Here is a 12,098-nt window from a genome sequence, read left to right as displayed (position 1 = left end):
ACCCGCCCTCGAAGCAGCTGCGGAGACCCCCGCCTCCGGGCCTCCCATCCCGGCCGAGGTAGAAGCGGCGGCCGACTTCGACTTCTTCCGAGGCTGGGGAATAGCCCCGCCGGCCTCGGCCTCCCGCCTTTTCAACCGGGAGAAGAGAGATGTGTTGCTGGTCGGCATGTGAGGAATGTCTGAAACAAAAAAAGATTTTTCCTAAGTATCAGACCAACGTTAGAAGAGCAAGAGGCAAAGACGAAACAATACGACTACTCTTACCTCGGGACGCACTGAACTCAAGCCAACGCTCGCCAAGGCACTCTCACTTAGGAGCTCGGTCAGGTTGAACCCCTTTCCGAGGCCCCGCAAAGCGTCAAGGACCCTCTGGTCCCTCCCCGAGGGCTCGGAGAGCCTGTTAAGGGCCTTCAGCCGGGGGTGCCCCCACCTCGGGTCAAATCTCCACGGCACCTCGGACGCAAGAAAGAAAAACTTTTCCCTCCACTCATGAATAGAGGAAGGGGCACCCTGTAAAAGTGACATACCACCCCGAAAGGCGAAGTATAGCCACCCTCCATCCGCCGGGTTTGTCTTTAGTAAGAAACACCGGCGGAAAATGCTCACCGAAGTCGGGATCCCATGTGCAAGACAAAGGGACAAAAATCCGACTATGGTCCTCCACGAGTTCGGAGCGAGCTGTGCTGGGACGAGTTGGTACTCCACCAGCAAGCTGTTCACGAACTCGTGTAAGGGGAACTGCAAGCCGGCCCAGAGCGTTTCACGATGAATCGCGATCCGACCTGGGGGCGGCCGCGTCACCCTATCCTCCGGCCCTGCAGTTTCGAGACGAAACCCGGGCTGGAAAAAGAACCAGGAGCGGATTAACTCCAGCTCCTCCCCCGACAGACTAGATCTGACTTCCTCTGGACCAAAACCCATTTTGGAGAAAACCGAAGTAACCTAAAGACGAAAGAGACGGGAAAAAGGAGAAAGAAGGAGAACACCCAAGCTAACACAAAGAAGAAACCTAGGGGGGAGTCGCCGGAAATCGCTCCGAGCACCACCGGCGAGATTCTGTTGAGAAAGAGGACGAAGGTGGAGACGGCGAAAAAGAGAAGGCAACCGAACAAGACTCCTCTTAGGGCTGGTTTGGGGGGGGTTTATATAGACCCCTCTAACGGCCCAGATCGGCGGGTTCGGTTTCCACCCCCCGTCTGGATCACGCCACGTGTCGGCCTCGGAAGCCGAAACACCGCATTCATTCCGGACCGATGCCTCGAGCGCAGAACCGAGGCGCCGTCCCATCGGATCTCGCAGCATCATCATGGATCCGCTGCGCCAGATTGCTCCGAAAGGCGAGCAGATGCCGCCCCCGCTCCCTTCATTTAAAAAGCCCCAGGACGCGTGGAGCGCCGATGTAATCTTAGCCTCCCAAATCCCCGTTCGACCGATATGAGATTAAATGCATCCGACCTCGAGTAATTAGCCTAATCCTCGATCCCGGACTACCGGCTCGGCTTTAAATCCCGAGCGGCTGATCCAACACCCTACCTCAAGGCGATCGACCCAATAAATCTCCAGATCACACCACGTGTCCGCCTCAAGGATCGACACAGCATACTTATCTAGGGAAGACGCCTTGACTATAAGATCGAGGAGCCACCCCATCGGGTCCTGGGACCCCATCATGAGTTCGCCATACGAAACGACCACGAAGGGCCAAAAGGCGCAACCCCCCATTATGAATACTTCGGGATGCGTGAGGGCGCGACATAATTCAACTCTCCTCGATCTCAGTTACCGTAATAAAGACTTCTACTTCCCGCGCCCGAGCTCGCAAGCGGCTCGAACTCGAAAATCGGGGGGTAGTGTTGGGGGAGCGCAGCTTCCCCCCGAGTGCATGAGAACCTTGCCGTCAGAGGATCGGATGACGGCCGACCTCGGGCGGCCGAGCTCGGTGCCCGACCCCGGAACATCTGACCCGAAGAGCTCCCGACCTCGGAAGTCCGCCCTCGCCGCCCACCTGCCGCGGTTGCATCCTGCCAAAGTCTGGTCAGGGGCCATACCCTGCCACCGCCCCCGGCATTTAATGCGCATGACCTCTGCAAACCCCCGACTCACTCAACAATTAATGTGTATCTCCGACTCACTCAACAATTAATGTGTATCGCCGGCTCACTCAACAATCAATGCGCGTGGCTCTTGTTATCTACGGATCCTCAATCCTCCACGGCAAATCGGCTCGGCAGCGTTCAGTCAGCCGTGACAACTCTCTGATCCCGGCCTCACCTCCGACATCGAAGCATTAATTCACCTGATCGCGCACCAACTCAAGCGACATGCTAAGCCGTACGGCGACCTCGCCCCATCACATCACAGGTAATCCGACCCCCCTATAAAGAGGAACCCCTCCTTCTCAATGGGGGGTTGAAGGCAGAAGAAAGGAGGCAGAACGCTTCTTCCCTCTTCCTCTCTCCCAAATTTAAACCCCCTCTAACTTAAGCATCGGAGGGCCGGCGCCGGAAACCCCGGCCACCGGCTTTTTGCAGGTCCCCCCTCCACGGAGGACGCCGCTCGCCGATAGATCGCCGCCCGTCAGAGTTCGCCGAAGCTTTTCCTCCTCAGTCGACGGCCGCACCCGGGTCCAATTTCCAGCAACAGTTTCCATTGTACACAATTCTAAAAACCATTATTTGAAAGATTGTTTAGGTGTTTTTTGTTATAATCACTCTAGTATGGCACCAGGAGCAGTCATTGTTTGAATAAAAAATCTTTCTAAAATTTACATTTTCAAGTTGGTTTGGAAAATATCATTGCATTCTATATATAATGATAAGAACGCGTTACAGTTTAGCTGTTATTATCCATTTTACTGCAAATAATAGCTAACAACCGCCTTTCTTTTAGTTCTAACATATTTTGTTTTGGCCTGATTTGAGCAAATATTATAATGATAAATTTCAGGATGTTACAACATATTACTTTTTCTACTTCATACCAATTTGAAGCAACACTAGATGTATTTACTTTTGCATTATTTGTTAGAAAAAATATAATTTGCATAACACTTCATTTCAAAGGTTTTGCAAGTGTTATAAAAAGAGTGAAAAGTGAACGTGCATTAAAAGTTTTTTAAATGCATAATTTCATACCAAATTGTAATATAAATATAAAGTAAGTCAAAAATCTCATATTTCTATTTCGTCGTATATTCGCTTGTTTTGTTATAATATTGTAAGACAGAGACAGAATTATATCCTCTATCTAAATAAGTCCCAAAATTATATTATATATTTAATTTATTTTAATTTGCTATATATTAAAAACTATTTATTATTTTATTTTTAATTTATTTTTGAATTTTGGAACCTAAAATAGAGAGGAAAGGAGGGAGAATATGGAGTCCTAATCCTTTACTCCCTCCCTCCCTCCCTCGCCCCTCCTCTAAGTATGGATGCCACTAGCTTCCCATCAACTCCACCCTGATCTCCTCCTCTCCCTCTCTCTCTCTCTCTCTCTCTCTCTCACTCACTCACTCACTCACTCTCTTTCTCTCTCTCGCACCTACCACCTCAGCTGGATTCTGCCGCTTCTCCTCCCTCCCCTTTCTATCCATGTCATATATTCTCCCTCTACGCTCCTGCGAAGTGCAAAATTTTGTTGATATTAGATCAAGGCTGGTTCAAATGCGGCCAGACCCGACATATTCTCCAATGTGGCATGGGTACCATTTTGTATATGGATTTGGGCTTGGGATGCTGAGTTTTGTTCTACTTTTATCTTAACTAGCGTATATCCCGCTCGCTGTGCATGGTGCAATTTTTTCTTCTTATTTTTTTAATTATTTTTGAAATATAATATAGAATAGATAAGTTATAATAGATGACATAAATATAATAGGATATAATAGATTTAAGAGCCCAACTATTTTTTTAAATAAGGATTGTATCAGTAATATTGTTAGTACAGGTCCACATGGCGAATGAAGAGCTTAGTATAATTTGAGCCTCCATTCTAATTATATATAATTAATAATATATGCAGCAGATAATAAATTATAATCAAATAGAATAGATATAAGAATCGTATATGTTATCCAAAATAAAGAACATATCAAGGATATAATAATATGGGCACGTACATGGCAAATGGAGCAATTTGCACAAGCAAAATCTCCATTTTAGTATTAGACATATATAAATATATAATAAATAATAAATTATATAATCAAATATAATAGAAATAAGATCTTTTTTATTATCCAAAATAAAGATATTATTAATGATACCATTAATATAGACATCCATGCGGCGCATGGAGAGTTCTGCACAAGCAGCACCTCTATTTTAATACATACATACATGCGCGTGCGCGCGCACACACACATATATATATATATATATATATATATATATATATATATATATATATATACAACAAATAATAGAATATATAACCAAATAGTATTGCCATAAGAGCTTTATTTATTATCCAAAATAAAAACCATATTAATGATATTGTTGATATAAGAATCCATATGATGAGATCTGCACATGTAGAGCCTCCATTTTAGTATATTATATATATATATAATAGATAATAAATTATATAACTAATTAGAATGGGTATAGGAGCTTTTTCATTATCCAAAATAAACATCATATTCATGATATTATTGATACCGAGATCCAAATGATGAATAGAGAGTTATGCACAAGTAGAGCCTTCAATTTATTATATATACTAGCATATAGCCTGCACAATACACAGGATGTCTTTTTTTATTTAGAAAATATTCTACCTCTAAAATATTATTTATATTAGTTACATAGTTTTTTAAAAATAATATATATTTTATTAATACATAAAATATTTATTGTATTAATAAATTATTTATTAGTTTTTGATATAATATAATTTGTTAATATACTATTAAAAATATTAATATTCTAAAAATATTATTATATTAAAATACTATTAGTATTATCAATATTATTAATTTTATTAATTTTTAAATAAATAGTTTTATTTTCAGTTAATATATTAAAATATAATTTTCTAGACCTGCCGCCCACTGTACTCCCCTTCGAAGCTATCCACTGCAGTACTGTAAATTGTCAAACCATAAAGAAAAATTTCAGTTTCATCTGACCCTAAATTGGCAGAACTTCATCTCAACAGGCTTTTTACCAGGTGAGAGAATAGCTTATACACAGTTGGGTGTGACACTGGTTGGACAAAAGCATCCCCGGCCGTTTTATTCCTTTCATCTCTCCCCTGCTCCTCAACGCTGTTCGGCCTCATCTATGGGCGTAATTTCATGTTTCTTGTCATATATATAGAAAAGATCGATGAAAAACAGCATAGAAGGAGCAAAGAAATGGGGGGTTTGTTCTAAAAGAAACCATCTTTATGTTCTCTCTTTATTAGAATTAAGAGTTAGCATATTTTTTTTTTTTTTGCCTCTCTTCCTCCCTTAATGATACATCTCCTCCTCCTGGTATTATTAAACATTATTAAGCTTCTAAAAATATTACTAATAAAATATTATTTTTACTCAAATAAATTATTTCTATATAAATACTATAGTATAATTAATATTATTAATTTTACTATTTTTATTAAAATATTATTACTTTCGATTACTATATTAAAATTTAATCCCATAGACCTTCCATGCCATAGAAGAAGCATTCTATTTTTGTACCCAAAGAAAAGAAAAAAAGTAGTTTCCATCGCTGCTAAAGCTGGTGGCACTATCTGTAGAATAGCACGCTATGCAGAGTAGATCAACTGTGCCGATCTAAAGTCTAGAACAAATGCTAAGGCCCTTTATCACTCCTTATTAAGAAAGTCAATTCTCATTCTCCTCTCTTTTTCTTATGTCATACTATCTATCACTCCCCACTAAAACTCTCACTCGCTTTTCTTTTTTCTTATATCATATTAAATGAGACACAAAAATCATCATATAGGTAGCATGCTTGATTCTTACTAAAATTCAAAAATCAACATTTACTAAAAGATAAGACTTAACAATCGCTAGAGAATAAAATAACTGTTCAAAAAAATAAAATAAAACTAAAAATAGAATTCTAAACTCATTAAAATTAATGACTAATTAAATAGAAATGCATGTAAGATTTGGCAATGAATCCCAGCACTGCTGCCGCTCCCGACAGCAGAGTGCCTGCCGCTCCCGACAGCAGAGTGCACCCGTTGCACAAAAGCAGCGCGTACGTATAAACCTTTAAACTAATGAAAAATGGCAGTATAGTCCACATCAGATGAGGTAAAAAAGTTTGATCCACGGCCAACGTGGCACATCATCACTTTGGTTCATCAAAAAATTTGTTTAGATCTCTGTAACTCGACAGTCCCACCTTCGGTTGGCTCCACCTAGTCGCCTCCGCACGCCTCGCCCATCCGGTCGGTGTACACCATCGTCGCAACTCCTTTAAATAATGTGTGATGGGACCGGGATATATATATATTAGATTAGATATATTAGCTATATATAATACATAATAAATCATATAATCAAATAAAATAGATATTATCTAAGGACGGGAACCATGGAGTATGTCCGTCTCTTCCAATGTTTGGGCGATGGTACCAGCAGCAGCAACTCCGTGTTCCCCCGTAAGGCTCAGGGTTCGATCCTATTATCCCTTCACGTCGACGGAGAAGAATTCAACCATGAGAGGAAATTTGCCAGTGATGGCTGAGACGATCCATGCTCCGACGCGCAAGAAATCTAAGGCCCGGAAGCAGGACAGAAGGTAGCAAGGAGAGGCACGTCAAGGGGAAGAGCATTTCCAGATGTCCTCTTCCGCAAAACCCTAGCTTCCATTTCCATCTCTCCATGCCGTGGCGCCGCCGGATCGATCCGTCTCCGGCAAAACCGAAGCTTCATGAGCGACATGGCCCTGCGAAAGCTCCACATCTCGTTTTTCTGAATATATACGTATTTGTTCTTGTAATTTGGGCTATATACCATGCGTGCAATTATATTTATGCAGGTAGATAATAAATGAAGGCATTTGGAGTGCTTTGAGAGCCCCACAATGAGTGATCCTAAGTTATATACCTATACTAAGAATGTTTTGAAATCCATGTAGATAGATGAATAGAATTTGGAGTGCTTTGAGATTTGTGCAACGGGTGATCCTTTAAGGTTACTTTGAGATTTGTGCAAGTGGATGAATGAAGTGTTTGGACTGCTTTGAGATCTATATGATGAGTGATTCTGAACTACGAGCCATGTTGATGAGGATGGGTGGGGGCTTAGAAAGGCCAAATGAAAGGATGAATGGATGAACAATCATTCACAATAAGAGAAGAGGATGGATAAAGTGAGCTACAAGCTCAAGCTGTATCATATATCAAATAGTTTAGTAATCACAATCTGTCATTCACCATCTACCACATAGTCTATTTATACTAGTCTAAGCATTAATCATGCTCCAACTTACTAAGCATCCATTACAATTCCCAAACCCAAAATAAATGCAGCTTCAACTTACTAAGCACCCATTACAATTCCTAAACCCAAAATAAATACAAACACAACTTACTAGAAATTAAAGAAATAAGACTTTGACTTCATGACCAAATGTTGCTTCTTCTACACTACATCATCCTCCCCGGGTGAGAAAGAACTTGTCCTCGAGTTGTCATCCAAAATCGCTATGATACGCCAATATGTGATGCATATGAAATGCAAGAGGAATGTAGAATCTAAACCCATAATTCAATTTGGCTTGCAAAAATGTCGTGTCCATCTTTTGCCAATAAATTCCAAAGTCTGGTAAAGCCTCGGACCATGACCAAAGATCCTTGAGAATATCATCTTCAATTGAAAGTGCTATGAATATCTCCTCTTGACATAGGATCTTTGGATTGTTATTAAGGAAATCACTCAATAACTTTCTGAAATCAAACGAACCCTTCAAGCATTTGAACTCATGATTTCTGAAAGATGGAGTTTGGTTCCACATCATTATGTTGAAATAATCTCTAAGCTCTTTGAAGCATAGTTCTCTACATGTCTTATGAAAGACTTCATTGAAAAGGTCTACTCCTTGAGAAGAGAGTAAGAGCAAGTCCTTACTCTCATCCAAGACAACGACATTAGTATCACGATAAATTTCTTCTAATGACAAAGACAAATGCTCTGAGAATATTAGACTATTATTCCGAATTTGTTCTTCATCTGGATAAACATCATATACAGGTGGAGAATTCCAATCCACACAACATTCTTCTTTCTTAATGTCACAAACATTTTCTTGAAGATTGAAAATATTTGAACTATGCCAAACTTCATTTGAATCAAAACTTAGAGTTGCAAGCACTCTATAGATCATAAGACTTTCACCTTCTTCTAGTTCAACCTCCACATGCTTAATCTCACCTTCTTCATCATACACGGGCTATTTTGAGCTATCAAGGTCTTCTTTTTTCATAAGATTTATGTGAACATCAACCTGTTTCTTTGGACAAGTGTAGTGATAATGACCAACCTCTCCACACTTGAAACAAGAATTAGATTTATTGCCACGATCATGGAAATTTGAATTAGTACCCTTACCATGAGAAGAGTCTCCTTTGGAGGGTGGGTAAAGACTTTGTACCTCCACAAATTTCTTCCTTCCACTACGAAAAAGCTTAGCCTCTACTTTCAAGGTTAGTTGATACGCATCATTGAGTTTCCATAATCGATGCATTTCTACTTCATCCCGAATTGGAATTCTTAGACCTCCAACATACCTCGCCACAAGTTGTTCTTCGGATTCTTGAAGATCATTGTGAGCCATTAGCTTGTAGAATTCTTCAGTGTAATCAATCACACTTCTAGACTCTTAACAAAAATTGTTGAATTGAGAAAAGACAATTTGAGCAAAATCCACCGGAAGGAATTTCTCCTTAAGCCTACATTTCATTTTCTCCCAAGAAGAAATCTTAGGCTTTTCTTTGCGAAGCCGCATCTCTTGAACTCTATCCCACCATGCTGAAGCATAACCACGAAGCCTTGTAGCAACAAGCTTCACTCTTTGAATCTCCAGTGTCTCCCTGTATTCAAAGAATTTTTCAATGGCGCTAAACCATTCAAGAAACTCTTCGGGTTGAAGGCGACCATGGAATTCCAGTAAATCAATCTTCAAAGTGTCAGAATTACGATGGAACATCCTTTCCATTCGTCCTCCATGATTGGCAAATGGATTCACATCCAATTCGTCAATAAAAGACCCACGGCTTGAACCACCTCGCTCATTACGAGCTTCTCGGCGTTCAAGACGCAAAGTAAGTTCTTCGACTTGTCTTCGAAGTGCTCTAAGTTCATCATCCCTTTCGTCCCTCATTTGGTTGCCACGTTGTCCTCTACCTCTTCGTGCCGCCATGAGAAGGAAGAGAATAACCCAAGAGCATAATCACAAGCTCTGATACCAAATGATGAGGGTGGGTGGGGGGTTGGAAAGGCCAAATGAAAGGATGAATGGATGAACAATCATTCACAACAAGAGAAGAGGATGGATAAAGTGAGCTACAAGCTCAAGCTGTATCATATATCAAATAGTTTAGTAATCACAATCTGGCCTTCACCATCTACCACATAGTCTATTTATACTAGTCTAAGCATTAATCATGCTCCAACTTACTAAGCATCCATTACAATTTTCAAACCCAAAATAAATGCAACTCCAACTTACTAAACACCCATTACAATTTTCAAACCTAAAATAAATGCAAACACAACTTACTAGAAATTAAAGAGATAAGACTTTGACTTCATGACCAAAGGTTGCTTATTCTACACTACATCACATGTATTAAGGGCACTTTGAGATCTATACAGGCGGATGAATAGAGGTTGGAGTGCTTTGAGATCTATATTGTGGGTCATTTTTTAACTATGGGCAATATAATAAGCAAACTTTGAGACTTGTGCAGGTGGATGAACGAAAGGGTTTGGAGTGCTTTGAGATTGGTGTTGCGGGTGATCATTAACTGTGGGCTATATGCTGAGGATGCTTTAAAATTTATGCAGACGGAAGAATGCAGAAGTTCAAAGTGTTTTGAGATCTATGCCATGGGTGATCCTTAACTATAGGCCATATACTAAGAATATTTCAAAATCTCTGCAGATGGATGAATGAAGGAGTTTGGAGTGCTTTGAAATATGCACGGTGGGCGATCTTTAACTACAGATCATATACTAAGATTATTTGAGATCCGTTTATAAGTGGTTTGGAGTGCTTTGAGATGTGTGCCATTGATGACTTTTAACCATGAGTCATCTACTAAGGATGCTTCGAGATTTATTTCGCACGAAAGATTCTTTAAGATTCTACCCTATTTAATATATGTGTTCTACAACCGCTTCATGATATTTGCTACCATATTGTTGACGGCGAAGATGAAGAAAAGGGCCATTTTGGAATAGTTTCGCAAGCCGAATGATCGGTTTGAGACTTTTTAAAAGAGCGGGGGATGTCTTGGGGAAATTATAATTTTTCAAAAATTTTTGTTGGTCTTGTATGCAAGCTGGCCAAATGCAACCAGATTAGTATATTGTCGGATGTAGCATGAGTATCATCATCTTGGATTTGGATCTGGATTTGGGCCCATCGCTTGCTTCCATTTTTGATGAGGTTATTAATTATTTCTAATAAATTTGCTTAGAAAGGCAAAATAAAAGATAGTCATGATTCGACCATATTAGACTTGATTTGCTAAGAGTTGGGCATGGACACGACCATATCAGATTTGTTGCCACCCCTCCCGAGCAGGCTATAAAATTTAGGGCAGGACTTCTCATCCTACGAAACACGAGAATTCGAGGAAGATAGGTCAGGGTCATCCGTCCTTCCGTCCGTCTCCATCATGGCCATGTTGGAGACGGCGACCATGGAGTATGCCCGTCTCCGTACCAGCAGGAGCAACTCTGTATTTCCCCGTAAGGCTCAGGGTTCGATCCTGTTATCTCTTCATGTCGACGGAGAAAAATCCTTCCATGAGGGGAACTATAGGGTTGAACGCTGAGGCAATGAAAGCTGCGATGGGCAAGAAATCAAGGTCCGGAAGCAAGAGGGATTGGAGGTGGCAAGGAAACACGGCAAGGGGAAGGCCAAGGCATCCTCTTCTGCAAAACCCTAGCCTCCGTTTCCGTCTCGCCATGCCGTCGCACCGCCGGAGCTATCTCTAGCAAAACCCTAGTTTCATCAGCTCCATGACATATCTCGTCTCTTCTTCTGGTTGATGTTGCTCGGATTCAAGTTGATCAAGAATATCGATTGAGAGATCCATGTATTTCCAAATGTACTCTTACAATGTGTAAGAAGAATATCTGTAATAGATTCATTTGTCGTGAATATATGCGTACATTTATTTTTATGTTGATGTTGAGTTTTTATCCTGAGATTCCTTCTCTTATTATCATTTTGTGCCATGTTTTTGGGTCATTTCTGCCGTTGCATATACCATGGATGGTTGATTACCATCAAAGATATCGGATTTAATTTTTTTCACTTTCTTAATACCTATTCCCGAGTTTAGGAATGAGGGGAGGGAGGATATGGTTAGGGGAGGGGCCAGATCTGGATAAACAAATATGTTGGGAAGAATTTGAAGCTCTTCTTTTGTGAATCTCTAGATTTTCGGATGCAGGAGAAGGATCTCAACCAAGATGTGTGATGGCAGCAAAGAATATATCCTGAAATCTTGCTCAAAATCAGATTAGGCATGGTAAAGGAAATTATTGCATTTGGAGATTTGGTGAATCCTCTGAGCATTAGCCATTGTATTCTAAGTATGGGCTGATTGATTGCAATAGGTTCAAAAGTACTACATATTTGAGGAAGCTAGGATGAGAAATATGGCTTTGGATGCAGATGCACTGAATATGGAAGCTAACCTATAGAAAGAGAGTTCAGGCCTGGTAAGTATAGAATGCCCCCAGATAGAGTATTCAGGCAGCAAACAAGGTTGCTCGTCGTCTCTTCTTTATATGGAATAAGGCTGATAAACCTTGTCATGGTAAGTGTGAACTGGTACATATATAACAGAAGGTTCACTTCTACACAGACTATCTTCATGGTGAACCAAACCATCTT

The sequence above is a fragment of the Phoenix dactylifera genome, chromosome 1 (assembly GCF_009389715.1).
Source record: "Phoenix dactylifera cultivar Barhee BC4 chromosome 1, palm_55x_up_171113_PBpolish2nd_filt_p, whole genome shotgun sequence".
NCBI classification, from domain to species: Eukaryota; Viridiplantae; Streptophyta; class Magnoliopsida; order Arecales; family Arecaceae; genus Phoenix; species Phoenix dactylifera.
The sequence above is the reverse complement of the archived record's forward strand: the minus strand, read 5'-3'. Positions refer to the sequence as shown.